The following is a 26,709-nucleotide window of genomic DNA, read 5'->3' on the forward strand; positions in this document are numbered from 1 at the left end:
GCCGCGTCACCGCACGTCTCATCTTCATATTTGACCTGTAAATATGCATTTTTTTTAGCGATTTTGAAAAATGTATTTTTTCATTTTGCATTTTTTTCTTTCCACGTTGACAGGTCAGGCCTGGCCTCCCCTGCCTCTACTGACTGCACGTCACTGTGCTGATAAATGAACGGTAGGGTGTCTCTATATGTCGTGAGATTGTTTGCATGCCTCTAAATGTGTCCCTGCGATCGAACCGGTGAACCTGTGACGGCCCTCAGACCTCCAGCAACCCCGAGAGCAGGATAAGTGGGATAGATAATGAATGAACGTTTGCTATCGGGGCCACGTTGCGTAGGTCCTGTCTTTCGCACATTAGCTGCACGCTTACGAGCTGTCGGGTAATTATCTGGTCAAAAGTCGCTGAAAAGCGCTTTTTATGATATGCGTGTGAAATATGAGCGGTGCATTTATCTGCTAAAGGATAAAAGAGGTAAACCTTAGCTCCTGATAAGCATCTGCTTTTGTGTTCTCCACTGCAGGCACTGCTTTCCACCTCAAACATATTATTAGCGGGTGGGGCGTGGACAACTGTTTACAAACAGCTGACAGGGAGAGTCACACACACACACACACACACACAAAACCTGTCCACCCGTGTGTGTGTGTGATGCTTTTCTGATAAATCCTCGCTTTTCAAAACAAAGGCGGCGGCACCGCGCGAACGCTGCATTTCTTATCTCCGAAGCTATTTATAGGGTTTTTACGAGTTCCACCGGCCGGCTGTTTATTTGTTTTGGTCGTCGTGACGGCAGGACGGTGTGGAAAAAGCCGCTCCTTCACAGCTCGCGTCCGATTGTCACGCTAGCGGTGCTTCCGGGACGGCCTTCGGGCTCGGCTCACAAAAGCTATTGTTCCCGACGGACCCTGGAGACGTGGAGAAAAAAAAACAAAAAAACAAGACGACAACATTGTGGAAAGCGGAGGAACCGTAAACGCGGGGCCGCCCGACCGACAGCTGAGACCGCGGAAACATATTCCCTTATTCTCGAACACCAATTGCTTCATATTCCCGATCAAACGGCCCCTTTGTCTCGGCGCTCCATTCAAACACGGGGCGAAACAGTGCCGCGCATTGACGGGACGCAGACAGATTATCTTGTTTGAATGGCTTTTCCAGAGCGGCAGAAAGGCCAGCACAACAATAGGTAACTTGTTGTAGGCACAACAAATCTAATATTCATTTAACATAGCCCATGGGGGCCGCTCATGCTGGTACAGTGACTGTTTGTATTTGTATAATACACTCCACCTCAGCGGGGCCGCTAATTGGGCCAGTTGGAGGAGGACAAAAGCCCCCGATGAAACAGAGCTGCGGCCACAATTATCACAGAAGACACAACAATGTGGGGATTGAAATAATTCCCTCTGTGAGCGTAGTCTCTCCCCCCCCCCCTTGGCCCCCGGCGGACAATCTGACTTTCACAATCCGTCGACTCGGAGTGAACGCCGCCCGCAAAATGTAAAAATAAACCGCTGGCTTGCGTGCAATTTTTTTAGCCGAGCGCATCGGCGGATACATCAAGCCGTGTTGCCCCAGACGGAGACTGATTTTGCCCGGCGCCGCGTGAAGCGCGCTGCAGATGGGTATCTTTGTCAGATGGAATCCCGACTACCTGAAATACCGGTTGGGGTGAAGGTCGACAGCAGGACGGACGTTCTGAGGAAGGATTCGCTCAAACGGCTCGCGCTCCGTTGACCGAGATGTTCAGTCTCCGGTTGTGTTTCTCCAAGGGGTTTCCGTGTTCTCCTCGTATCTGAGTGGGGTTCCTCCGGGTTCTCACACAGTCCAAAAACATGCAGGAGGTTCATCGGAGAGCCTGTATGGTCCAGAAATGTGAATAAGAGGGTGCTTAGCCTGTGAGAGTGGTTGTTTGTTTGAACCCAGTGAGTGCTAGGATGGCCTCCATGACAGTATGAATGAATGAATGAATAAAATACATTCACACCTACAAGATCAGCGGCTTTTCTCCATGAACCAATCAACATGGGGAACGCTCAATCCACCAATAGCGTGCCAGGTACGGATCTATGTAGCCAATGTTATTCAGTATGAGAGCCGGCGTGGGTACAATGGAAGGAGCGAGAGTTTGCTATGCTAAGCATCTTTGTTTAGCAAAAGAGATTTGTTTTTTTTTCTCTTTTTTTTTTTTTTTTTTAGGCTAAAATAATATTTTGCTATTTCATCCTGAAAAAAAAATAAATTCAAATACTGCAAAAAAAAATCCACTGTATTCATTTATTCATCCAATCATTGTCTAACGCTGACCTTACTACTGGTCACAACGAATGCTACCTTTGGACGGGAGGCGGGTTCAACTCTTCGCTGTCCTGTTTTTTTGTTTTTTTTGGGCCGTGGGAGGAAACCGAGAGCTCGGAGGAACCCGGGCAGACACGGGGAGAACATACAAAGTCCACACAGAAAAGTCCAACCGGGGTCCTTCGTGATGTGAGGCTAAAGCGCCAAGCGCTGCGCCCTTAATATAATGTTATTTCCAGATTATTAGCCGCTACTTTTTCTCGCATGCTTTGAACACTGCGGCTTAGACGGCGATGCGGCTTATCTATGGATTTTTTGGGGGGTCTAACGACACCGCCGAAACATTTAGCCTCGTCACATCGGACCGATGAAATGACCGTGAAGTTCTGAGGCCGTTCAATTCCGACACCGAAAAAGGCGACTTTAACGGTTTTAGTGCGCAGAAGGAAAACCAAGATAGCGATCAGGGGGAAAAAAATGAACGCACGGACGGATGGATGGACTTTTTCATCTTTTTCATCGGCTGTGTTACAGGCGCTGTTTGGGGAAAAAGCATATATACACATATATTTATTTAGTTATTTTTAGCCGGTGCGGCTTATATTCAGGTGCGCTCAATAGTCCAGAAATGGCGGCATTGATTTGCACACGAATGATATATTAAACACGAGTCCTTGCTTTTGTGCAGCCCTGAATCTGTCTAAATGTTTGTGGAAACCCCAGTTCGGGAGCGCCGGTTTCCAAAATGAAATAAATACATCGAGAGAGATGTTTTATTAAGCCGCGCTGGGTTTCAGCACAACAAACATTTGGTTAAGGTTAGAACAGCAGCGTGGCTCGGGTTCAAGTCATCACTTCCCAGAAGTTATGGGGCTGACATTGTCAGGGGCAGGATAATAACTCAGTGGTGAAAATGGCTCCTGGAAACAGGAAACAAACAAAGGTCTCTTGTTGAGAAGTTGAGTGTTTTTTTTTTTTTTTCTAAAAAGAACTTTGATCCGAAGCGAAATAAGACATGGCCGCGAACGCGTTTCCAGCTGTGAAATTAAACTTTTACGGGTCTCTTTGCGCAGACGGTCCTGAGCCGTCTGCGCTTCCACGTGGATTTCCACCCTAAACCGACCCTGCGGTGTTTTATTGCGATGACAATGTTTAAAACGTTCGTTCTCGTTGGCCATCCTTGGCGTGATGGAGCTGCCGATTCTTCAAGCGAGCCCGTAAATAGTTCCGATCTTACTCACCCGCATTGTTTCGTGTCAATGCGTCCTGAAGAAAAATGCGTCCGCGCTAAAAAAACACGGCATGGCAGACCGTCTTTGCAAATTTGCATAAAAGCAGACGTGCATATAAGCTACTTTTTTTTTTTTTTCTCTGCTTCTGGTTTCAGCGCAGCTGTGGCTTGTTCGTAAATTTCTCTTTTTTTCTCTCCGGTCCCCGGAGCGTGAGAAGGATCTCGTCAAACGGTTGGACGTTTTTCGGAGGAAGACGACCAACTTTATCGAAAACCTCGTTGTCCGACGAAGGAAACAGGTGCTGAGTCAGTGAGGAGAGGAATGTCAGAAGAATGGGGAGGGAAATGGGCGAGAAAGAAAAAGAGAGCGAGAGGTGTTGAGTCTGTGCGTCGGTGTGTGTGTGTGTGCGTGTGTGTGTGTGTGAGTAATGCTGAACCCAAGCCAGGGAGTCGGGGAGAGAACAAGGGGAGGAGACTCCCGGGATTGCGTGCGGACATCAAATGTTTACCTGTAACAAAAAGAAAGGGGAAGGTGTAGAGGGGAAGAAAAGGAGAGGAAAAAAAAAAAGAGGCCGTGGTTTACAGGGGTGGGCGGGAACCCAAAGCCTAAAGCAGGAGCTTCGCACGCAACTTAACAATACTACCTTTATGAAGCCCTATTGCGTTATTGGGTGAGCACACACACATTCACTTATGACACACACACATGCACGGAAAGGAATTTATAGATAACTAGATGAGATCCAGTGAAACCGTCACCGTAATGGGATCAAAAAGATCGGTTTATTTTTTTTGTTTTTCTTTTATGGCCGCACGTTATTCACCAAATGGGAGCCGATAATCAGCCCCAGCTGGGGAACAGCTGGAGTTTCTGTTCGACAGAACGGGGGTGGGAAGGAGGGGGGGAAAAGATCCGAGCTCCAACCCAGAACCAAAAGTTCCTCAAAGCAGATGTTCGGCGTTCCCTCCCGTTCGGTTTTTCGCCGTAATTGGCCGACAAATCAAGTCTGGAAACCCGAGAGAGCGCCGGCTGAGTTCCCTCCGGCCGGACGACGCGCGAGCCGCGACGACCCTCCCCTCCCCGCGACCTTTGGGACGACCTCGGACCGAGCCGACTCCGTTCGCCGGGTCTGTCAGTCGGCTCGGCGGCTCGCGTGTAAAAAAGGGAGAGTAATCTGGATTTAGCTGAGGGCGCCTGCGGTCAACGCAATTTGCGCGTACTATAAATAATTTGACTTTTTGCGTCGTGTAATGTTTGAGAAGGCAGAGAGAGGGAGTGAGCTTTACACACACACACACACACACACACACACACACACACACACAGGGCTTCCTCCCCTGCGCGTCAGCAGTGCGAGCTCAGGTACAATAGGGAGCATTGTTCAGCCGGCAGGCCCCTGCGTGCCGGCTCCCCCTTCGTACCTGAGCACAGAGACAGGTGTATTTCTCCTAGTCACGCATAGCCACACTCCCAGCTGCCTACACACACCGCCGAGATCGCACACACACACACACACACACGCACGCACGCACGCACGCACACGCCAAGAAAAGCATCCACATACAAAAGAGCGCATAGAGGCCCATTCGTTTGCGACGCCGCGTTGTTTATTCTCCGGCCTCCGTTACGCTTTTGCACCTCGGTCGTTTCCGAGGTGGCGCCGGGAAGGGGCGTGCACGTGAAAAAAGATTTTATTTAAATAGTTTCTGTTAAAAAAATGACACGATAATGATAAACGTAACCGATTATTATGTCGTTTTCTTTTCACAGCCTTCGGCCCGTCGACCTGCTGTCCCGAGGAAAGCCTGTAATAATATACCGTCAATGTTACACACACACACACACACACACACTCATGCACACGCGCCATTAAATCGCCACCTGTTTTCACACCGGCTATCTGCACATCTCTAAACGTTGGAGCGACTTCTCTTTCAGTCTCAGATTCTCACAGGAAAGGCCAAGAACCAGCGGCGGAAGTCGGCGTCTCGGCCCGAAACGTGACACGACATGAGCCGGGGGGGGGGGGGCCTGCACGCACCGTATCGATGGCCCGACGTTTGAACGAAAATGTGAACGGTTGTTTGCCTCTAAATGACTCATATCTGTACATAGCTGTCGTCCTCTTTTCCTTTAATATATTATATTTATATACAGGACTGTCTTGGAAAATTTGAATATTGTGATAAAGGTCTTTATCTTGTGTAATGCAATTACAAAAACAAAAGTGTCATACATTCTGGATTCATTACAAATCAACTGGAACATTCCAAGATTTTTATTATTTTAATATTGCTGATTATGGGTTACATCTTAAGAAAAGTCAGAAATCCTATCTCAAAATATTAGAATATCATGAAAAAGTAATTTTTGTATTTGTAATTACATTACAGAAGATAAAGCACTTTATCTCAATATTCTCATTTTCTGAGACAGTCCTGTAAATAAAATTTAATTTTCTCTGTAGCACCTTGTGGATTATATTAGCAACACACTACACACTTGTTTATACAAAGTGTAAAGGTAATAAAAAGCACTATATATAGGGGTACCTTTATTTTAGAAGTATTTTTTGTTTTTTTAATTGCATTACAGAAGAACTTTACCACAATATTCTAATTTTCTGAGACAGTCCTGTATACTGCTCCAAAAAATAAATGGGACACTTAAACAACACATCATAACTTCAAGTCAATCACACGTCTGAAATCAAAATTTTGGACTTTTTTTTCGGGACACGACATCAGTTTTTCCACTTTTGAGTGCGACTCCAAATCCAGACCTCCACTTTGATTTCCATTGATAATTTTTGTGTGATTTTGTTGTCAGCACATTAAACTACGTAAAGAACAAAGTATTTCGTGAGAATATTTCAATCATTCATCCAAAATGTGTTATTTTAATGCTCACTTTATTTTTTTGAGCAGTGTATGTAATATATAGGCGGCTCCCCCGTGTCTGCGTGGGTTTTCTCTGGTTTCCCCCCACAGTCAAAAAACATGCAGCAGGTTAATTGGAAAAAATTGGAGAAAATTGCCACCGAATGAGTGAGTGAGTGTTCTGTATTTGTTCTGTATTCTATATTTGGCCCTGTGATTGACTGGCGACCAAGCAATTATAATAATAATTTATCCTTTATTAATCCCTGGGCATTTTACAGCCTGTGGGCCACATCCGGCCCGTTTTGCTTTTTTTTATCCAGCCCGCCAAACTAATTTTTTTGAATATTTTGACAAGTATTTCCAATCCATATTGAATATAGAAACTCTTTATTTTTTCCTTTTTTTTTTTAATTTGGATGGATGATTTTGTACAAAATCATGTTGCTTCATTTATATGATCATTCATGATTTTAAAGTTGAAATAAAATGCTCAAAAAATAAATATTTAAATCCAAATTTTCATTTTGTTACATTTACATGATACCTCGTTGACCCACGCATAAAGATTAAATAAGAAATAGTCTGATGCTGCTTTAAAAGCCAAAACATGGGGGGGGTGAATCATCTGGCAGGGGTTACTTTATTATAACATATGTGGAATTCTTTAAATACTTGGTAATACCTTTCAGTTGTAGTTCTGCAAAGCTGCAACACTGGCTGAGGATGCAACGCCACCATCTGTGTAACGTTCTGACTCAAAACACCCCGAAATTGTCTCTGAATTTCTCTGTAATCCCAACTTGCTGGCTCTCGGGACGGATGTTGATTTCAAGCTCGTTCTATTGTTACGTTTCACTTTTTTCGCACGTCATTCTCCTAAAATGCTCAAAATGGAGTATGCAGATGTATACGCTTACATACTCCTGCCTCAATTATATGACTCAATGTCACAAATGTACATTTTTTGACAGTTTCAAACCAACATTTGGCTGTTATATTGAACACGAATGAAGCAAACTGCTCAAAAAAAAGCGACCTTCCCTCCAAAATATCTATACATTTTCTGGGGCTACTTTCCATAGGGGTCGGTCTTTAAGCGTTTTTTTTTTTCGTGAAGCGAAACGCTAACCCTGATGACGGACAACTTGGCCGACATTTTGCGCGGTCATTGCAATGTTTGTGCAGTACAGTACGTGCTGTATTTGCATATGTACAGTATATACTGCACAATATTTGCATGCATATATACTGCACAGTATTTGCATGCATATATACTGCAAAGTATTTGCATGCATATATACTGCACGTTATTCGCATGCATATAGGACATTGGTTCTGTATTATTTGACCTTTTCTCTTTCTGTAATGTTCATATTTGCATGAATATTGGGGAATTATACAGTCTCTTTTGTTTGATGTTCATTTTTGCATTAGTATACCCGTAGGCTATTTCTATCGCATAGTATTTGCAAACATACATGCCATTTGTACTGAGCTATTTTACCTTTTCTTTTTCTGTAATGTTTATAGTTGCGTGAATATAGGCCAATTATAAGCGCATACTCACAACCCCGCTGTCAGCGCATTCCACGCCTATTTTCATTTTGTCGTAAAGCCTGTCTTCACTCTGTAACGTCATTCACCGATTATGTCGTAAAGTGAGGATCACCTGTATATGTAGTCTAACCTCTTTGCCACTTTTATTGCTTTTGTTTTCATTGTTTCTTTTAAATCTGAATTTTTGTATGTGCCCATACGGCGTCTTTGTGCGTCAAGTACAGCATCTGTGATAAAATGGATGATAATTATTATTACTTACTACATGATGTGAATGAGTGATTGGATTGCTGTATATCTTTATATGACGTGCAAATGAATGAGTGAATTGTTTAATGTCTAAATATGGTGTGTTTATGAGAGGGTGAATGTTTGAACGTCTTTATATGACGTATTTATGAGAGGGTGAATTCTTGCACATCTCTATATAGTGTGTGAATGAGGGGGTGAATGTTTGCACGTCTATATATGACATTTGAATGACAGGGTGAATGTTTTCATGCTTCTACATGGTGGGTTTATGAGAGGGTGAATGTTTGAACATCTATATATGATGTATTTATGGGGGGGGGAATATTTGCACGTCTATATATGACATGTGAATGAGAGGGTGAATGTTTTTGCACGTCTCTATATAGTGTGTGAATGAGAGGGTGAATGTTTGAACGTCTATATATGACGTATTTATGAGAGGGCGAATGCTTGCAGATTTCCATATAGTGTGTGAATGAGAGGGTGAATGCTTGTACGTCTCTATATTGTGGGTGAATAAGAGGTTGAATGTTTGGACGTCTATATATATATGACATATTTATGAGAGGGTGAATGCTTGCAAATCTCTGTATAGTGTGTGAATGGGAGAGTGAATGTTTGAATGTCTATATATATATGACATGTGAATGAGAAGGTGAATGTTTGCACGTTTCTATATAGTGTGTGAATGAGAGGCTGACTTTTTGCACATCTATATATGACATGTGAATGAGAGGGTGAATGTTTGCACGTTTCTATATAAGACGTATGAATGAGAGGGTGAATGCTTAAACATCTCTACATAGCGTGTGAATGAGGGGATGAATGCTTGAACGTCTATATATGACGCGTTGATGAGAAGGTGAAAGTTTGCACGTCTCTATATGACGCGTGAATGAAAGGGTGAATGTTTGCACGTGTCTACATGGCTTGTGAACGAGAGCGCCAATGGTTGCATATCTCTAAATGTGAATAAATCATCCCTTCACCTGAGCTGCAGGGTATCCAAACACTTACAGGATGGCTGCATCACCGTAATCCCCGTCCGTCCGTCCATCTCACAAAGGATCGGCTCTCCCTTCGCCGGAGCTCGTGCACGCCGAGCCACATAAGGAAACATTTGTTCCCGGTCTGGTTGAATGGAGCCTTGTGCTGGAGGTCGTCAAAGAGATACAAGAGGATAGGACATCCAAACAGTCCAACACAAGAGCCGTGCTCTGAAGCCCCTCTGTGTCTGCGGCGGCCCGGTAATGAATGTCCCCTAGTCTTAATCACTCTCAACACACACTGGAGATATGACTGACTTCATTGTGCTCCCCCTCTGTGTTTTTGCATGTCGGAAGCAGGAGTCACGGCGGACGATCCGTCGAGTATTTAGATGCGTTACATGGCCGCCGTTGGGACTCTCCGGAAGGCACTCGTGTAAAGAAAGGGGATGAAAGCGGAGGATTTGCTTGTGAGCAACGGCGAGTCGATTTGTTTACATTCAACGCATAGTTTAGATCAGGGTTGGGCAAACTACGGCCCGCGGGCCACATCCGGCTCGTTGCTCTTTTTAATCCGGCCCGCCAAAAATCGGTACAGAATTCATACTTGATGTGATTGGTTGAATGATTGGACTGATGAATGCGGGCGCTCAAACAGGTGATTATTTCATTTTCAAAGTTACTTGAGGACACTTGACAATTTTCCTGAGCTGAAAGACGCAGATTAGCTTTGTGATTTAGCCTTAACCGTGGACATACAGACACACATGAATGAGCTGGACGTGAAGCGACGAGGGAAAATACGGTTTGTTCATGAATTGCAAACAAACGTCAGAGCCTCAAAACCGAGCTGCTTTTATTTTCAAAGCGAATGTCAGACAATGTTCAGACAAATGTCGGATGAGTCCGATATGAACTGGTAAAAATTGCGTTTTTTAGAATTTTTTCATATGTATCGTATCTTGTGGTGACCCGACCTGTCTGTCAAACATTAAAAGTCAAAAAGCCAAAAAGTTTGCCCACCCCTGGTTTAGATCATAGATAACGCCTTTATTTCTGTCTCCAATATTCATCTTTAAATTGGCGCAAGTTCGTAATCGATGATCCCAAGGAGCGAAGAAGCGAGGTGAGCCGGATCAAAATGTGTAGTTCTCCTTTTCTTTCCCTTTTTTTTTTTTTTTTTTTTTTTTTGTCTTTAAAGGAAAAAAAAAAAAAATCCCTTCTCACAGCAGTGGTGGCTTAGGAATGCGAGACAGGAATGCTGTTCAGTTACTATAAAGGGGGTTACTGATCACGGAAAACAATGTCTTTGTGTTTTCATCCCCGGCTCTAGTCACGCAATGCTGCGCGCACCAAACCTCCAGCAACTTTTCAACCCGGCACACAAGAAAAGCCATCAAGTACCTGCAATTGACAGAATCGCGTGCAATTCAGGTACTCCAGGATTGCGTTGGAGCCGGGCCAGGCGGGGAGAGACGCAAGAGACGGACTGGATTTTTGCACTCTGGCCGACGGTCGCAGTGCGAGGAAACGTTTCTTGAGTTCCCAGGAGAAGCCGTACGCTTCGGGCGTTTTTCACGACTCGCCCGTGCATTCGAAGCTCACGTCTGAAAGTCTTCCGCCCGAGCCCGGCGGGGACGGTTATCTCCGAAAGCGAAGGTTTGCTCGGCCGCCGCGGCGCGGCCTCCTCCGCCCGACGATTCCAGTCCTCGGTTTGCAGCCGGAGAGAAACTATGATCCCGAAAAATGCTAAGCAAGCCTGGAGGAGGTAGGAACATGAAAGCGAGACAGACAAGCGACTCATTCATGGGGAGGTGATTTAAGGCGCTACCATCTCCATATCTCTGCACGGCCACAGATGATTGTTATTACTCATTCGCAGCCGCTCACACGGCGCTCACACGCAACCTGCGGTCGCGCTGACAGACGATGACTGACGGCTGCGCACTGACACAATTACAGCCAAAAGTCATGACATAATAGCATCGTTTCTTGTTACTCTTAATGGATGGTATTAGTGTTATTATTATTATTATTTTCGGCGTTCTTGTTATTATTCTCGAGTTCCCTTCGTAGAGATCAAAAAAGTGTTATCTCACTTTTAGTCTATGATTTTAGCATTGTTGTTGTTGTTGTTGTTGTTCTTAGCTGCTGTTGCTGTAGTTGTAGAAGAGGTTGTAGTTGTGGTGGAGATAGCTTATTACTTAAAAGACACACACACACACACACACACACACACACACACACACACACACACATTCACACATGCTGTTGTGGTTGTACCAACAGTAGTAAAAATATTAGTAGTAGTAATTGCTGTTATTATTGTTATAGTCATCATTATCATTGTGTAACAATTATTAGTATTGTTATTATTATTATTATTATTGGTGTTGTTATTATTATTTTTACTAGTATTTGCAGTACTTGTAATAGTAGTAATAGTAGTTGTAGTTGAAGTAGGAGTAGTACTTGTTGTTAGTAGAAGTAGTAATAGTAGTAGTAGAAGTAGTAGTAGTGGTAGTGGTGGTAGTTTTTGTTGTTATTTTTATTATTATTATTATTATTATTATTGATATTATTATTATTATGATTATTATAAGGAGTCGTAGTATTAGTAGTAGTAGGAGGAGTAGTACTTGTTGCTGTTGTTAGTAGTGGTCATAGTACGTAAAAGCCACAGATGTAATAGTAGTCGTAGTAGTCAAAGTACTCGTCATAGTAGTGGTGGTTGTTGTGTGTTGTTGAAGTTGTAGCAGGGTCTTTCAGGTGGACACACACACAAACACACACACGCCTGTGAGAAGTAGCCAACCACAGCATATAAATGTAAGCCCTTCTTTTGTTTGTTTTTAAACATTGTTTTTTTTTTTTGTTACATCTTTCCAGTCCAGTTGTTGCGTCGAACCGGCCGTCATTTCTGTGAATGAGCGGCATCGTCTGAAAAAAAACTACATATCCCATCACGCATTGCGGCGTGACGTCACTCCGCGCGGCATGTGCCGCGGCGCTGCCGTGGAAGAATGGCTCAGTGCGGCTTCGGCGTCCCACGGAGGCGCACCGTCCCACGGCTCCGGGACCAGGACCCCGCCGGCGGACCGGAGAAGCTCCACGTCACCCGGGAAAAGGGAAGAAGGCGCGGATCGAAGGGCGCGGACACACGTGGACGGCTTTATTGGATGGAAACACGCTCCGTGGATTCGCCTCTCCGGCCCGTGGATCTCCGGGTGGATGTACGGAGGAATGTCGCGTCCCGCCCGGTGCACCGGAGCCCCGGACACGATCAGCCTCCTTCGGATACTTTTTACGCGTGAGGCAGTGTCACGCACGGCGCGTCCACTCGCCTCCCCTTCGGGACCCACGACCTGGAATGGATGGTTTTTGACACGACGAGTGGAATAACCGTGACACTGCGTGGACCTCAGGAGATGCCCGCTGCTGCAGGTACGTCACCTCGACCCCATTATTATTATTATTATTATTATGTATTCTATTTATATTTTTATGCAAAAACAAATCAAATCCGGCGCGTGCAACCGCGGGTGTGTGTTGTCCACGGGATACGCGTGAGAATTCGGTCGATCTCACGAGATTTCGACCCACGTCCGATGATGGAAACAGTGTCCGGGACGTTCTGCGCACCGGGTTCTTCCCGTGACTCGATCCGGTAATCCCGCGGGATTTCCATCATCCACTCAGTCTGACTTGTTGGAAGGACGTGACCCTCCCCACGTCCACGTTCACCTGCGTGACACAACCCCACCCCACGTCATCATCCACCTGCGGCGTCAGGTGGACCTCTCCACTCCCACGGGAGTGGCGTGGCCGGAGCTCCACCACCACCTGCGTGGGCACGAAGGGGTTAAATGTCCTCGCCTGGGGTTTGGAGATCATGGGAGAAGTGTGTGTGGAAGTGTGACAGTGCTGCTCGTAGTAGTGTGTGTGTGTGTGTGTGTGTGTGTGTATGTCCCATATTTAGCAATGGAGAATTCTGTGTATTGTTTAGACATAGGATCCCTAATATGCTCATATATATTAAAAAAAATAAATAAATAAAAATTAAAAAAATAAATAAAATAAAACACAGACCCCCCCCCATACACCCCTATTAAAAAAAAAACAAAAAAAAAAAAAAACGACAACGTCCACCCCCCATACACCCCTCTATTAAAAAAAAAAAAAAAAAAAAAAAAAAAAAAAACTTCTCCAAACAAGACCCCCTTTCTCCGCTGAAGAGGGACCCTCTGTCTGATGCCAAGTGACTCTCATGGCCGGCATTGACGGGGGGACACTCGCTGCACAAAAGGAGCTGAAGTGTCAAATAAACTCGGTCAGAGCCCCCCGACACACAAGAATTCCTTTATCTGGCACCCTGGGAGGCAGACAAAGGCAGACTTTGTGTCAGCGAGCGGAGCCTGACTAAACACTGGGGCTTTTTTTTTTTTTTTTTTTACTCCTCTTCTTCTTCTTCTTCTTCTTCTTCTTCTTCTTCTTCTTCCTCCTCCTCTTCCCATTGTCATCCCAGAAGCGCGTCTTGTTTTGTTGACGTGACCCCCGGCTCGCCGAGCATCTGCCCCGCATCTGTCCGACACACACACACACATGCTGACATCAAAGTTCGGGCCATTTTTGTTTTAAGGGGGGGGCGGCTAGTTGTGTTTATGTCTGAGAAGACCAAACCCAGGGATTTGCTTTCTCCCAGAGCCCAAGTTGCCGGCGGCGGCGTCACCCGATACGCTTGCGGCGAACCGCAGCCGGGAGACGTTTACACGCTGGGGTCAGCCTCGCTCAGCCTCGCTCAGCCTCGTGTTTACTCCGCTCAGCATTTCCCCGGGAACCCCCCCTCTCTTCCTCACCGCCGGCGTTTCCCAAAGAACCTGCGCAGCAACTCCCACGGTGTTCGTATGCTAAGGCACGCCGTTTTTTTTTTTTTTTTTCCCGCCGTCCCGTTGACCTCCCGCCCGTGTCAGGTGACCTCCCGCAGGCTTGCGCTAGCACGCCTCCCGAGGATCGTGTCCCCGCGGCCGAGCGTGTTAAAGGCGTGTTTACGAGCTAAAGGCCGGGTCGCGGTCCATCACGTCGGCCCCGCCAGGTGACGACCCCGGGGGGTGACCTCCGGTTGAACTTTGACCTCGGAGGGTAACCCGGAGCGTCTCTTTTTGCTATTTTTTTTTAAAGCATCCAGGAGCTTTGCGGGAGAACCCCTCCGCCGTCATTAGCGTCAGATAACCGCTTAATGAGCTCGACGGGAACGAGGAGCCGTTACAAAGATGTGTGTTTTCCTCAAGACCGTCATTTACTCTCAGCATGTGTGTGTGTGTGTGTGTTTAAGATGGACATTAAAGTCTGTCTGAACAGGAGAACTGTCATTTATTAGTAGCGTAGGAACAATGGGGAGCTTGTCTCTGGGGTGGTGGGGGCCAGAAGGGGGCCAGAGGGGGCCGGTGGAGCCGGGGAGGGCGGGCTGAGATTGGGCAGCAGCCTCTGACCAAGAACAAGCCCCTGTCTGATGGAGAGAACTGCTGACCCTTCCTGAGCATAATGGTACCTTTGTTTCGAGGTGTATGTGTTTGTGCCTATGTGTTTATGCGTGAGCGCGAGGAGAGGGGTTTCTGAAAAGCTGGGAGCGCTGTGTTAGTGTGTGTGTGTGTATGTGTGTGTGTGTAAAGCCTCCATCCTCCACGCTTTGGCGGCTTTCCTTCCGTTTGTGATTTTTTTTTTTTTTTTTTTTTTTCCGGGATGGGTTTCTCACGCCGCTCGCCACCTTTCGGGGAAACGAACGGCGCCGGCGGCGGACGCCGACCGAGAAATTAACAGCATCTCCTCAGGACGGTTCACGGTCCGCTGTCGTATGTCGGAGAGCAAATTAAGAATTTCATCGTACATGGAAATACATTTCCATAATGTACATATAAGATAGGATAGGATAAACTTTATTGATCCCCAAAATTCTTTTGTCACGGCGGCGTTATGGTGTTAAAAATAAATATGAATATAAATAGACAGTTAGAAGACAGAAAATAGCCACGAATGAATGGACAGAAGCAAGAACAACAACATCAGGGATAAAAGTGGACAAAAGAATTAAGGGGACAAACTGTCAAATAAAAACTAAATGACAATATAGTGATTGGAAGAATGAAATAAAGAAAAAGGGTGTGTGCTTGCCGGGACCAACCCGGATCAGAAAGACCGGGGACTCGTCGGGCGCTGACTTCGAGGGTCAGCTCTGACCTTTGACCCCGGCCGGCCCGGCGGGCACGATCCCCCGCCTATCTGCCGATGCCATGACACCAGACTAATTAGCCATTTTGTGTTTTCCCCTGGCCCGTTGCCACGGCGTCCACCGGCCCGCCGCCATCGTCCCCCCGCTTCTTCCTCCTCCTCCTCCTCCATAACGCCGCCCGCCAGCTTTGTTTGGACAGGCGCCGCAGAAACGGAGAAGGAGAGGTGATGGTAGCAGATTGACGATTTCCTAAAGCCAAACCGCAACTTAGAGTGTGTGTGTGTGTGTGTGTGTGTGTGTCAAGAGGGGCTGTTCGCCCGCTTTGGGAGTTATCAGGAAGTGGGAGGCTGACAGCGACCCACTTCGGAGGATGTGCGGATTCTTTCCGAGCTCCATCGCTCAGAAAACGGCGTCCTCTCTGATAAAACCATCCGCGCACCTGGTGTTTCGGCCGACCTCGGCGTGCCTCGCCGCCGTCTGCCACGGGATTCCCTCCTGACTCTCGTTCAGGAGCCGACTCAGCGCAGAGAGGATTATCTCCGTGAAAGGAGAGGCTGCAAACGGCGTGCGAAGACGGGTCCTCGGCCTTATTCTGCATCGCGTGCGTGTGGATGACGTCAAAATTCTTATTTTATGCTTTTTTTTCCCGCTCCGGTGTTTTCTCTCCCGTACGTTTCGTTTCCCTCCGCGGCCCGGAGGAGGAAATCCCCCCCTCCCTTCCCTCCCTCCCTCCTTTTTGTGTTTCCCCTCTCTTACAAATGTCACATTCCACCCGGACCTGTCGTCGCGTCCCGCTTCACTCGTCTGGGGCGTGTCTCCATGGCGACGCCGTCACACCTACAAAAGTGAAACCGTCCTCATTCAGGGGATTGTCCCCCCCCCCCCTCATCCCGTGGCCTCTTTCACAGGCGAGGGAGACGTTCTTGGGTGTGAAGAGGAGCGTGAAATTTCTTGTGTGACTTCGGCGGTCCTGCGGCCGGACCACCGGGACTCTCAGACAAAGTGCCTGGTTTTACTCGCTGTTTGCAAAAGAAGGTGGACAGACCAGAGTGTAAATGTGATTCATTCCATCCAGAGATTATTTTATTTTTTTTTATTTTTTTTGGGGGGGGGGGATGGTTGGTGGTACAAGTCCCAGATCATCATGACATCGCTCGCTGAGCAGGCTAATGAGAGGATCCTCAGTCTTGAGAAATGGTTAGAGAACATGTTTGATGAAGGATATAGAGACATAAGCCATTCATTTAGAGAAATAAATAAAAAAGATAAGTGTGTCTGACAATATTGTCCTTGCACAGGGGTCCCCTCGTGCGTTTTTAAGACTCTGCTGCCCCCTAGTGGTCAAAAGAAGCAATCGTATCTTTTACTGGGGTGCACTTCCTCTTTTGACCACTAGAGGTCGCTATTTTGCGCATGTGTGGTGGGGTTTTAGCCGAACCCCGGGGTCTGCAACCTTTACAACTCAAAGAGCCATTTGGACCAGTTTCCTCATAGTAAAGAAAACACCGGAAGCCGCACAACCCGTTTGAAATTCAAAATGATATAAAACTGCATTTTTTTTTCTTTTTTTTTTCCCCTTATTGTCATATGTCACAATATTGTCACATTGTCATATTTTTTTTTCTTTTTTTTTTTTTTCCTCATTGTCATATGTACAGTGTGGAATTGTGTTTCCCTGTACAATGACATTCCTACTTTGCTGTCTGCAGTGCATTTGGATTTGTATTGACCATAAATAGTTTGTGTAAACTTTATTAGAAATATGAACGGTGTTGGCAGTGGTGTGCAACTCACAAAGTGCAGGTGTGAGGATGAGTGCAGTTTAAATGGCAGTAGTTCCATGTGCAGTGCTGTATGATATGTATGAACAAAATATTTTTGCATTTTTTTATGCACAATGAACAACTGCAGAGAAAACAAAATTACATTTATGCACGCAACAAAGCATTTGGAACTCCGAACTACGATGGGTTGAAGGTTACTTCTAAGCAAATACTGTATTTTTGAGTCAGTCTTGTGATTATGAATAAAGATACGCAACTTAAATTATCCACTGGCAGCAAACCAAAAATGCCGTCTTTCTGTATGCGGTCATCCTTTCCCTGGCTCGTGCAGACGCTTATTAAAAGTAAAAAAAATATCCTAACACATTTTATTTAGATGTTGCGAGATGGCCATAGTCTTCAAATTTAAAATGGCATTTTTAAAATGAGTCAAAATGAAAAATTCAATTAAAATAGTCAAATTCAAATAATTAAAATAAAATAATCAATATAAAATTAAATTCTTGTTAATTATTTTCAAAAGCCGCAGGGAATCGCTTTCAAGGTCCCAGACTGAAAACGGAAAACGGAAAGTCGGAAGGAAATTTAAGGCAATCTCGGGTACTAAGTATGAGGTGGTGATGGTTTTTACGACGGTATCAGACATGTTCGATATATTGATATATATATATATGACAGATATTATTGCGAGGGCGTAACACAATCAACAACCAAAAGATGAGCTCGAACAAAACAGGAAAGCCGGTAGTCAAATAATCACCAGAGCGATTTTGGCTTGTTGATGGATGGGAACGGCGAACGACGTCCTGATCAACTCTCAACCGCATCACCAGCAGGTGGAAAAGGAAAAGTGACGGAAATACCCGGTGAAAACATTGCATAGTGAGGAAAAAACTGCTGAAACAATGTAATTTAGTTTTATTAATACTGACCCTGGATGATTCACAGTAAATCTCAGAACTAGTCTGTAGGTGAGAGCGAGCGTGAGAGGATTCCCTACTGTAAGGTGCAATATCATGGAGTGCACGTGATAGTGAACGTCTGAAGTTAGCGTGAGGCTGGAACATCATTAGTTATCTAACGTTGGCTGACGTTGCAACCCAGATTTAACCGAGGAACGCCTTTAACACCCCGAGTCAGCTGGGAACGGTACGACAGCTAATCAAGCGGAGCGGCTTCATCACTTACTAAAGTCGCACAAAGACATTTTGACCGATGTTTGAGCGCAGTGTAACGCAAAAAACTGGTTGGAGGTCTGTAAGCGCAACAAGAATTCATACATAACGGATGATATCTGAGGAAAATTCAAGGATTTAAGCGCGCATTATAGTGCAAAAAATAGGGTAGTTTTGATCGTCTTTTCCAAATATTGAAGTCCTCTGATGCATCGGCAGCTTAAAACTGACTCAGATTCAACAAAAAGCAGAGGAAAAACGATGTAGCAGCACGACTTTGTCTGAGTGACTTAAAACAATCAAAACCCAGACCTCTGTATAACTGACGGGTGATTTAGACGATTCAATTCCACAAAACACACACATTCATGGAGATGTGTTGGCCTCCATATGCATTGGTGCGTAGGGACATTGATTTTTATGCAAATGATGTGAATCACAGGAGGGACGGTGAATATATTGATAGACGGATGCTGGAATTGGAGGTCTAGAGGAGAAGATTGACGGACGTGGCGAGAGAGGAGGATACAGAGATGGAGACGGTTGATTTCCCAGAAGGGAAAAGCTCGAAGAAGAAGAATCAGAATCAGAAAAATGACAATCCGGGGGGGGGGGAAACACACACTGCAGACTCCACTGCAGCGCAACCTTAGTCCAGTCTCTCACCAGTGGTACAATTTGCACTATTCTGCGCAGTATTTATTATACCTATATTATATATTCACCCGTTTATTTATTGATGCTCATAATTTGATGCTGCCACCCCAGGTGCCCCTCAATTATCTTTCGGGGACAAATAGTTTTTTTCTGATTCTGATTCACACACACACACTTACTCGTTGTCGCCACTAGAGGTCGCTGTTGCACCGTTTCTGTGATCCGTGCACGCTGGCTGCAGATGCACCTGCATGACGTGTTGGAGGGCGATTTGCATTTCATTGAAAAGTTTCCCTGTCTTGTTTCTCTCCAGATTTTTACTCATGCAAGGCTGAGTGTGTTCCACTCAAACTGAATATTTTCTCCCTTCGTGGGGTCGAGGGTACGGCAGAGCCGCCCCTGGGTTTGTTTGCGTGAGTCGCAAGGTGCGTTTGACCCCAAGGTGAACTTTTTAAATTAAAAAATATGCCCATAACAACGTCGCTGTTTTATTTCCTTCGTGTGTTACAATCGGTGACGGCATCCAGCGTTTATCGCTCCACGTAAATGGTTCTCAACTCGCATATTTGACCGAGACAGATCATCTTCTGGCAAGTTTAAACAGATATACGCACCGAGGTTTTTCAAAAACACAATTTATTTTGTCGCAAAGCGTTTTAACTGCTGGCTGATGAAGGCGTTAGTCACCGATACGCATCTGGAAAACAGAAGCGGCATTGTTTTCAGGATAGAGGAGTGGATGTTTGGTTTTTTCAAATCCGTGACAAATGAAAATGGCTTTTTCATTGGAGTTTGTGAGTTTCACATTTGCTGCTAAGAAAAAACACTCATACATTATCAAGCCGCTTATCTTTATATGCAACCATTCACTCATTCACATCATATTAGAGATGTACAACCGTTCACTTGCTGGGTAATTCAAGGTCTCCAATGAACCTCCAGCATGATTTTGGACTGTTTGAGGAACCTGGAGGAACGGAAAATACAATTCAAGTCAACTTTATTGTCACACACACGTATGGAGTATTGAAATAGCATGACTCCAAACCCTACGGTGCAAAAGTGCAAAAAAAAAAAAGATAAATAATTCGTCACAGAGAACGACGACGAGTTATGCCGAGGTTGGTTCGGTTTGATTTTTAAGAAAAAGGTGCAGCTGCAAGAAAAAAGTGTTAGCGGTGCTGCAGTTAGCATTGCGCAACAGCCTTATTTACACGCCATATGTTTAGTCTCTAAGGTCACGAGGAAGTGAAGTTTTCACCGTGTACGGAGAGCCCCGTGCCCAAATGTTCGGGTTCCGCTTCGGCCACTAGATGGCAATGTGGCGCCGCGAACCGCGGCTCGGCGTCCGTCCAAGAAAGCCCAAACTCAAGTTTGCGTGTCGCAGTAACCCTGTGATCTGGATAATGGATGCAGATTGGCGTTATTATCTTCTTATTGCCCCGGCTCCGGCTCATCCTTCTTTGAAGATCAAAGTGTCCGATCGGCTCTGAGCGCGCCGACGCTGATAAACCCGCTGAACTTCAATAAAACCAACCGCTCACCTCGCGCATCTGTTTCTCTTAACCGACTAACAGCGGGAAACGCCGTGACGCCGTGACGCGGGGGCCGGAGGGTCACCCGTCGTCGCCCGGATAAATGCATTTTGCAACTCGGTAATGCCGCTTTGAGCGCCGCGCGTAAACAAAAAGGGACGCCGGGAACTGGAAAGACCCGGCGCCCGGCGTCCCGTGTCGTCGTTCGCCACGTACAGGAACTTGGCGAGCCGGGCGGCTCTTTGTTGGCAGCGGCGCCGTGTGAAAATCAGGTTTCTCAGAGCGCGGATTGGACAGGAAAGGATAATGTGGGTCACCTGGTCGGAGGAACAGGTGAGGTGACTTTTTTTTGGGGTCGGGCGACCAATGACGGCACGGCGTTCGGCGACACCACGGTTCCCGCGGGTTTTCAGCACGTAGGTGACCGTGCGCGTTTCCACGTCCAGCTCAGAGAAATAAAAGATAAATAAAGGTTTTGATTAAAGCTGGTGAGCTGCAGGACACTGGAGGATTGATTGTGGCCTGCAGGAGTTTCTTTCAACGAATCGCGTTCAGACTCCATCTCGAGGTGTGTGTGTGTGTGTGTGTGTGTGTGTGTGTGTGTAGGAAGTGGAAGGGAGCTGTCATCTGTGCATCGCATTAGTTGTAATGACTTTTATATTAAGTGTTTGCACATGCGGCTCATTTCTTTTTCTCGTGCCATTTTTTGCAGCTGTGCAGCCACATTTTTATTGGTCTGTGCATTTGTGCACGAGTGTGTGTGTGAGTGTGTGTGTGTGTGTGTGTGTGCGCGTACGCCATGCCACACCTGCCGCACCCGGTATATCAAATTGTCCCTAATCACTTTAAAGCTAATCTGATATTTTTTTTTTTCACTTTTTCCCTCACCCACCTTGAAGAGTTAAGCAGCTGTGTACACACACACACACACACACTAATACACAAACACCCACACATCCAGATACGTCAAACAGCATGTTGCGTGTTTCCCCTTATCTCGATTTGTTTTGTTTTTTTTTCCACCTTAAACCCAAATCAAATTCAAACGGGGTCTTATCTGCGCCGCCGGCCTCTTATTTGCTCCTGTTCCGGCTCTTTATTCCCTCCTTTCCTGTTTATTCGAAGAGAGAGTGCGAAGCTCGGCGCTGCCAACCGTTTACTTTTTCAGGTCTTTGCTGACAGCCCGCTGGCATGGCCGCTCGCGTTCCTTTTCAGAGCGCCGGTTGCGAGCGGCTCGCAACAAAAGCTCGGCGGTGGCGGCGGGCGGAGGGTAGGGGGGGCGCGGAGCCGGGGGGGGGGGGTTTCTGCTGCCGGCTGATGATCTCCTCTTCAAACCTTCTCACCTCTTCATCATAACCTCCAAAGTCAGCTTTATTGTCAGTTTCACCGCGTGTGAGATGAACGTCGTAATAACAGAGTGCGCAATTACATTACATTACATTACATTTGGCAGACGCTCTTATCCAAAGTGACTTACAATAGAATAACAATAAACAAAAACATTCAAGATTTGAGTTTAAAAAGCCGGCAGATGCAAGCTACGATGAGAGGAGAAGCGGTTTCCCTCGGCGGGCGGCGGCGGGGAACAAATGGGGGCGGAGTCCCGGCAGCAGGAAGTTCATCGGACGGCGAGGTGAAGCTCCTTCCACAGGAGGAGTTAATCATTGACGCCGTCGCAGGCCTTCTCGGTGACCTTCATTTTAACACATAATAATTATAATTTAACGTAACCCAGGACACTCTGGGACAACGTGGAGACGTACACAAAATACAGAGTTATAAGGAACAATAAAAGCAGTAAAAGTTGTAAAAATAGTGTATTACAGTCGTTCTTATGTTTATATTTCTCTTTGCCGTCGCCTCCGCCCAGCTGGCCGTTCCCTTGTCGTCGTCCTCAGCGGGCGTCAACATCCCGGCGGCGTAAGAGCATTTCCCGTTGAGGTGTTCTAGAAGGGAAAAAAAAACAACTTTATTTTGTTGTTTTTTTCTCCTTGCGGTTTCAAAGCGCAAACACATTCTCACACACACACACATTAAACCGGAGGGTTCAGGGCGCTTCTGCACGCAGGCGGGAGCGTCTGGGAATCGAACTCCCAACCTCAGCCGCCGCCGTTTCCTGCGATTCTCACGTGTCCCCCCCCCCCCCCCCGGCGGTACATGTGCCCCCGCTTAGCGGCGAGGCAAACTGGCTTTGGCGCTGACCGCATTATGCAGCTGCGCAGTAAAAAACGCTTAATGGCGAGCTCCCGCCGGCCCGCCGCTTCCCCGCTTTGTTTGCTGCGGTCGACGCCGACGGGGGCGGCTACCTGTGCGCCGCCTTGACGGGACGCCCACCTTCCAGGCGGCTCGGGCCCCCCGGTCAGGAAGCGGGAGTAACGGCATCTTCGTGTCGAATGGGGCGCACGTGTGCGCGGCGGCGGCGGCGGCTCGGCTTGTAATGTAGCCGGAGCGGGCGCGTAAACACGCGAACGCCAGTTTCCAACTCGTACACACACCGGGAGGACATTAGCAGCGGTGCGCGGCTGGTTTAAGCTCGGGTTTCCGTACGGCGTAAGCCGAGGTGGGCACGTATGTTTGTATACGTTTTCTTCTTCTGTTTACAAAGCCTGAACTCCTTTGCCGCGATCGGTGCCAGTAAAGCCTCTCCCAGACATCTGTCTCTCCTTCACACACACACACACACACACACACACACATGCGACTCCGCCACCTTCTGCAAAGAAACCCTGTGGCCTGAAACATGTGGTGGAGTAAACCCACATCCAAATGAGATTACAGTGACATCAGGCTGCGGCGCGCTAATTGTGCATTAGCGTTCTGCGTCGCCCGCGAAGACGATTGCCGTGGAGGCGAAAGTCCAATTATCGCCGAAAGGGCCGGGATTCTCGCGTTCGTGTCGCCGTCCCTCCGACCCGGCCCGCGTCCTACGAGGCCCAGAATCCGAGAGGGTTCGGAAAATGTGAGCGGCGGCGCCCGGCGGTTGTCGATGGGGAACCTCCCTCCGCGCTCGCCGCCAGCTTATCAACTTTTTACGATGTGAGCGAGCTAGGCCGCCCCGCCGGGGTTTCCGCGCCCCCTCGCCCGCCGCCAAGGCAGCAGCGACGCGCTAATAAAACCCTGCGTGGTAAAGGTCGGGCGGCGCTCCGCTTCCTCTTTGCCCCCCTCGATGAATTTACAGCTCGCGTCGCAGGGCGGTCACGGCGAAGCGGAACTCGGATAGACGCTTTGTTTTTGATACGACAATACGGCGCGGTCGGTGTGCGTTAATCCCGCGCGCCGCAGCGTCACTTCCACCCCGAAGCGATCGGAGCGTTCCGATTGGTGCGGGAACTCCGGTGAGGTGCACCTGGCGTCCGCGGCGATCAGCGAGGCGATACCGGCTCCTGCGGGAGGCGGCGCTCGGTGAGGCGATGACATTTGGCCGGGTCATAAAGGAGCTCCGGGAGCCATAAAGGACACCTTGCGACGTCTGGGTTTCTGTCGCCGGGCCATAAAGCTGTAAAGCTCGCTGTAAAACGCCAGATCGGCCTGATACCGTCGAGCGCGAGGCTGCAAAGATGAAACCGCGGCGGGCTCGGTGGCACCGGCGATCTTTGAATTCCCCGACCTCGCGCCCTCAGTTTGCACATTGGACCGAAAACGGAGATAAGAAAGAACAGCGTGTGTGTGAGCGATTCCCAGTAAATCACGCTTCCTCTCACACACACTCGCACACACAACGCTCCGACCGCGCTGGAAGTCGCCCGTACCTTCGGAGGCTCCGCCCCCTTCCAGCTATCTTTCTAAAATTGCGAGCGAGACCCAGACACGTCCGAAAATAAACAGGGTCTCCTCCTTCTCCAGCAGAGCCGAGCCGTGTTTACGCTCGGGCCCCGGCCTCCGAGGGCCACCTGGGCCCGCCGAGGCTCAGGTGGACTCAAGATGTTGCGGCGGCGGCGAATGCCAGCGGAGCGTCTGCCCCCGCGGACGCCTTCTCTATTAATATTTGAAAATGGAAACCACCCAGGGTCCCCCAACTCCCCCCCTCGTCTTTCTGGCCATGTTGTTCTTTCTGCGCCGATTTAAAGGGATCTATTTATTTATTCGTCCTAAGCGCAGCTTTATCTAAACGTTTCCCGAACTTTTGCCGTAAATGAATGCGCGTCGTGTCTAAACATCCTTCGGGCAACTTCGTAATTACATGAGAATAGAAAATGTATCTGTACATTTTGACATAATCTTGCTAATTTATCGTCAAGACGCGGAGAGAAACGTCTCGAGAGAACGAGCGGGAGGGTTTTTTTTTCTTATTTATTTACGTTAGCCGACGCCGTCTCCCGCTCCTGGTTTCATTAGGTGCCGGAGCCGCGGCTATTAAAACTAATGAAGGCGCATTAAGGCGCGGGTCGGATCCCGGGCTCCTCGCCGAACGCCGCAGTTTGGTCTGGTCGCGGTCGAAACCTGCGTTGGAGCCGCCGGTCTTTGCTGGTCGCGTCGTAAACAGCGGGATCCGCGAGAGGCGGGTGGCCTCGGCTTTTCTTTACCGAAAAAAAAAAAAAAAAAAAAGACGGTTCGCTGTGCGGTTCTGTTGTGATTTTTTTTTTTTTTTTGTTTTAAGAAAGACATCCCCCGCCTCCAGATTGCCTGGATCAAGACATCTGCTTTGCAAATGTGGAGAAGAAAGTGAGGATTCACTGGAAGTCCGCTGAGTTGTAGAGCGGTGCTGTTTTTTTAACACGCCGCTGATCATTTTAATATCGTGTTTTTGGTCTCCGCCCCTTTTTTTTCCTGATAGACTCATTCATTTATTGATTCAGTTTGTCCCTAACTCTCATTGGACAAGAGGTAATGTCGCAATCTAGATTGTAAAATATCCACACACCAAAATATGCTCCAAAAAGAGGAAAAGATTTATTTTACATGTGGCACTTTCTTTTATTTTTTATTTTTAACATTATAACTCTTCACTGCTTTTCGAGAACTGACCCGAGACACATTTTTACAGAAACATACATACGGGGACGGAAACATCTTTACGATTGAAGGGCTTGAAGGGCCGGATGTGCGTGTTTTTGTTTTCTAACTCTTTGAAAAGGCTGAGCGATGACCGTATTTTGCAGGAAAGCGACGTTTACGCTCCAGGAATCAGGACGAGCCGACGAAACTCCCGCGTCCGTGTCTCCGTCGCCTCGCCGCCAACAGGATTTCCTCTCCTGATGGGTTTATAATTGTTTGCCCATCGCCAGGTGTCGGATCGAGGGTTGCCGGCAAACCGACAGATGCGCCTGTGTGTGCACACAAAGCGCGTACGCGTGAGTCAACACACGTATCGATGCACGCAACGGCGCGCTCGTGTTACCCGCGGTAGAAACCCTCCGTCGACACGTCGGTGCCGCATAAACGAAAGAAGACCCTTTTCTTCTGGTTTCTAATGCGATACCCGCGCAGATGTTTAAAAAAAAAAAAAAACTAAAAAAGAAAAGACGGAGGCTCGACTTTCAGCGCCCGTCTCGGTTGCTTGACTCCGCCTCCCCGCCGCTCGACTCTTCAAATCCCTCACGTTCAACTGGAATTCCCCCTAGACTCAGACCGACGGGGACGTTTCGACTTCTTTTGACCCGATCGGACGACTTTTCCCCGCCGACGGGAAAGGAAAGCGTGCTCGGACGCAACCGAGCGATAAAAAACCCAAAGCCGGCGAGGACTTCCTGTCTGAGGAGGATGCGTATCAGCCCGCAACATGATATGATGATTATTAAAAGGCGGGTCCTGGCGGTGGAGGTCAAAGCTCCCGCGGTTTTGTGTTACGTTTTTGTTTTTAGCGTCCCATCGCTGTGAAAAAAAGGAAATTAGATATCGAACACAAGGCGCCACGCCTGTAAATCTTGTAAAGGCCCCGTGTCGGCCCGCCGCTCCGTCTACGTCAGCGCCGTGACTTTGTGTGTTGCTTTGTGCGTGCGTTCGAAAAGGTTATAGATTATATCGGTCCCCGTTGTGCTTAGTCATCCCGCCGCTCGGCTGGCTCCCGAGCGTTTTTTATTTTTTTTTATTTTTTTTTTTATTTTAACAACCCCCTCCAAGCTTCCACTGAAAATCACAGCATAACCGGCCCGCTCGGCGAACAATGGAAAGAACAGATCGGAAA

At 47.3% G+C, this 26,709-nt stretch overlaps 2 long non-coding RNA genes across 2 annotated transcripts in view; one reads left to right on the top strand and one right to left on the bottom strand.

The window, feature by feature from the left end:
* Nucleotides 1–763: 763 nt before the first annotated feature.
* On the bottom strand, nucleotides 764–3,816 carry LOC147217166 (uncharacterized). Its single transcript, XR_015108987.1, has 3 exons — nucleotides 3,541–3,816; nucleotides 1,656–1,859; nucleotides 764–906 (listed from the first exon to the last, which is right to left on the bottom strand). It is a non-coding gene; the product is annotated as an uncharacterized LOC147217166 (long non-coding RNA).
* A 7,145-nt stretch (nucleotides 3,817–10,961) lies between these two features.
* Nucleotides 10,962–26,709, top strand: part of LOC147217167 (uncharacterized) — a 57,275-nt gene continuing 41,527 nt past the window's right edge. The window contains exons 1-2 of the long non-coding RNA XR_015109002.1: nucleotides 10,962–10,976; nucleotides 12,098–12,652. This is a non-coding gene — a long non-coding RNA (uncharacterized LOC147217167). The remainder of the gene's footprint in view (nucleotides 10,977–12,097; nucleotides 12,653–26,709) is intronic.

The sequence above is a fragment of the Fistularia commersonii genome, chromosome 28 (assembly GCF_037954325.1).
Source record: "Fistularia commersonii isolate RoL2024-O1a breed Wild chromosome 28, RoL_Fcom_v1.0, whole genome shotgun sequence".
NCBI lineage: Eukaryota > Metazoa > Chordata > Actinopteri > Syngnathiformes > Fistulariidae > Fistularia > Fistularia commersonii.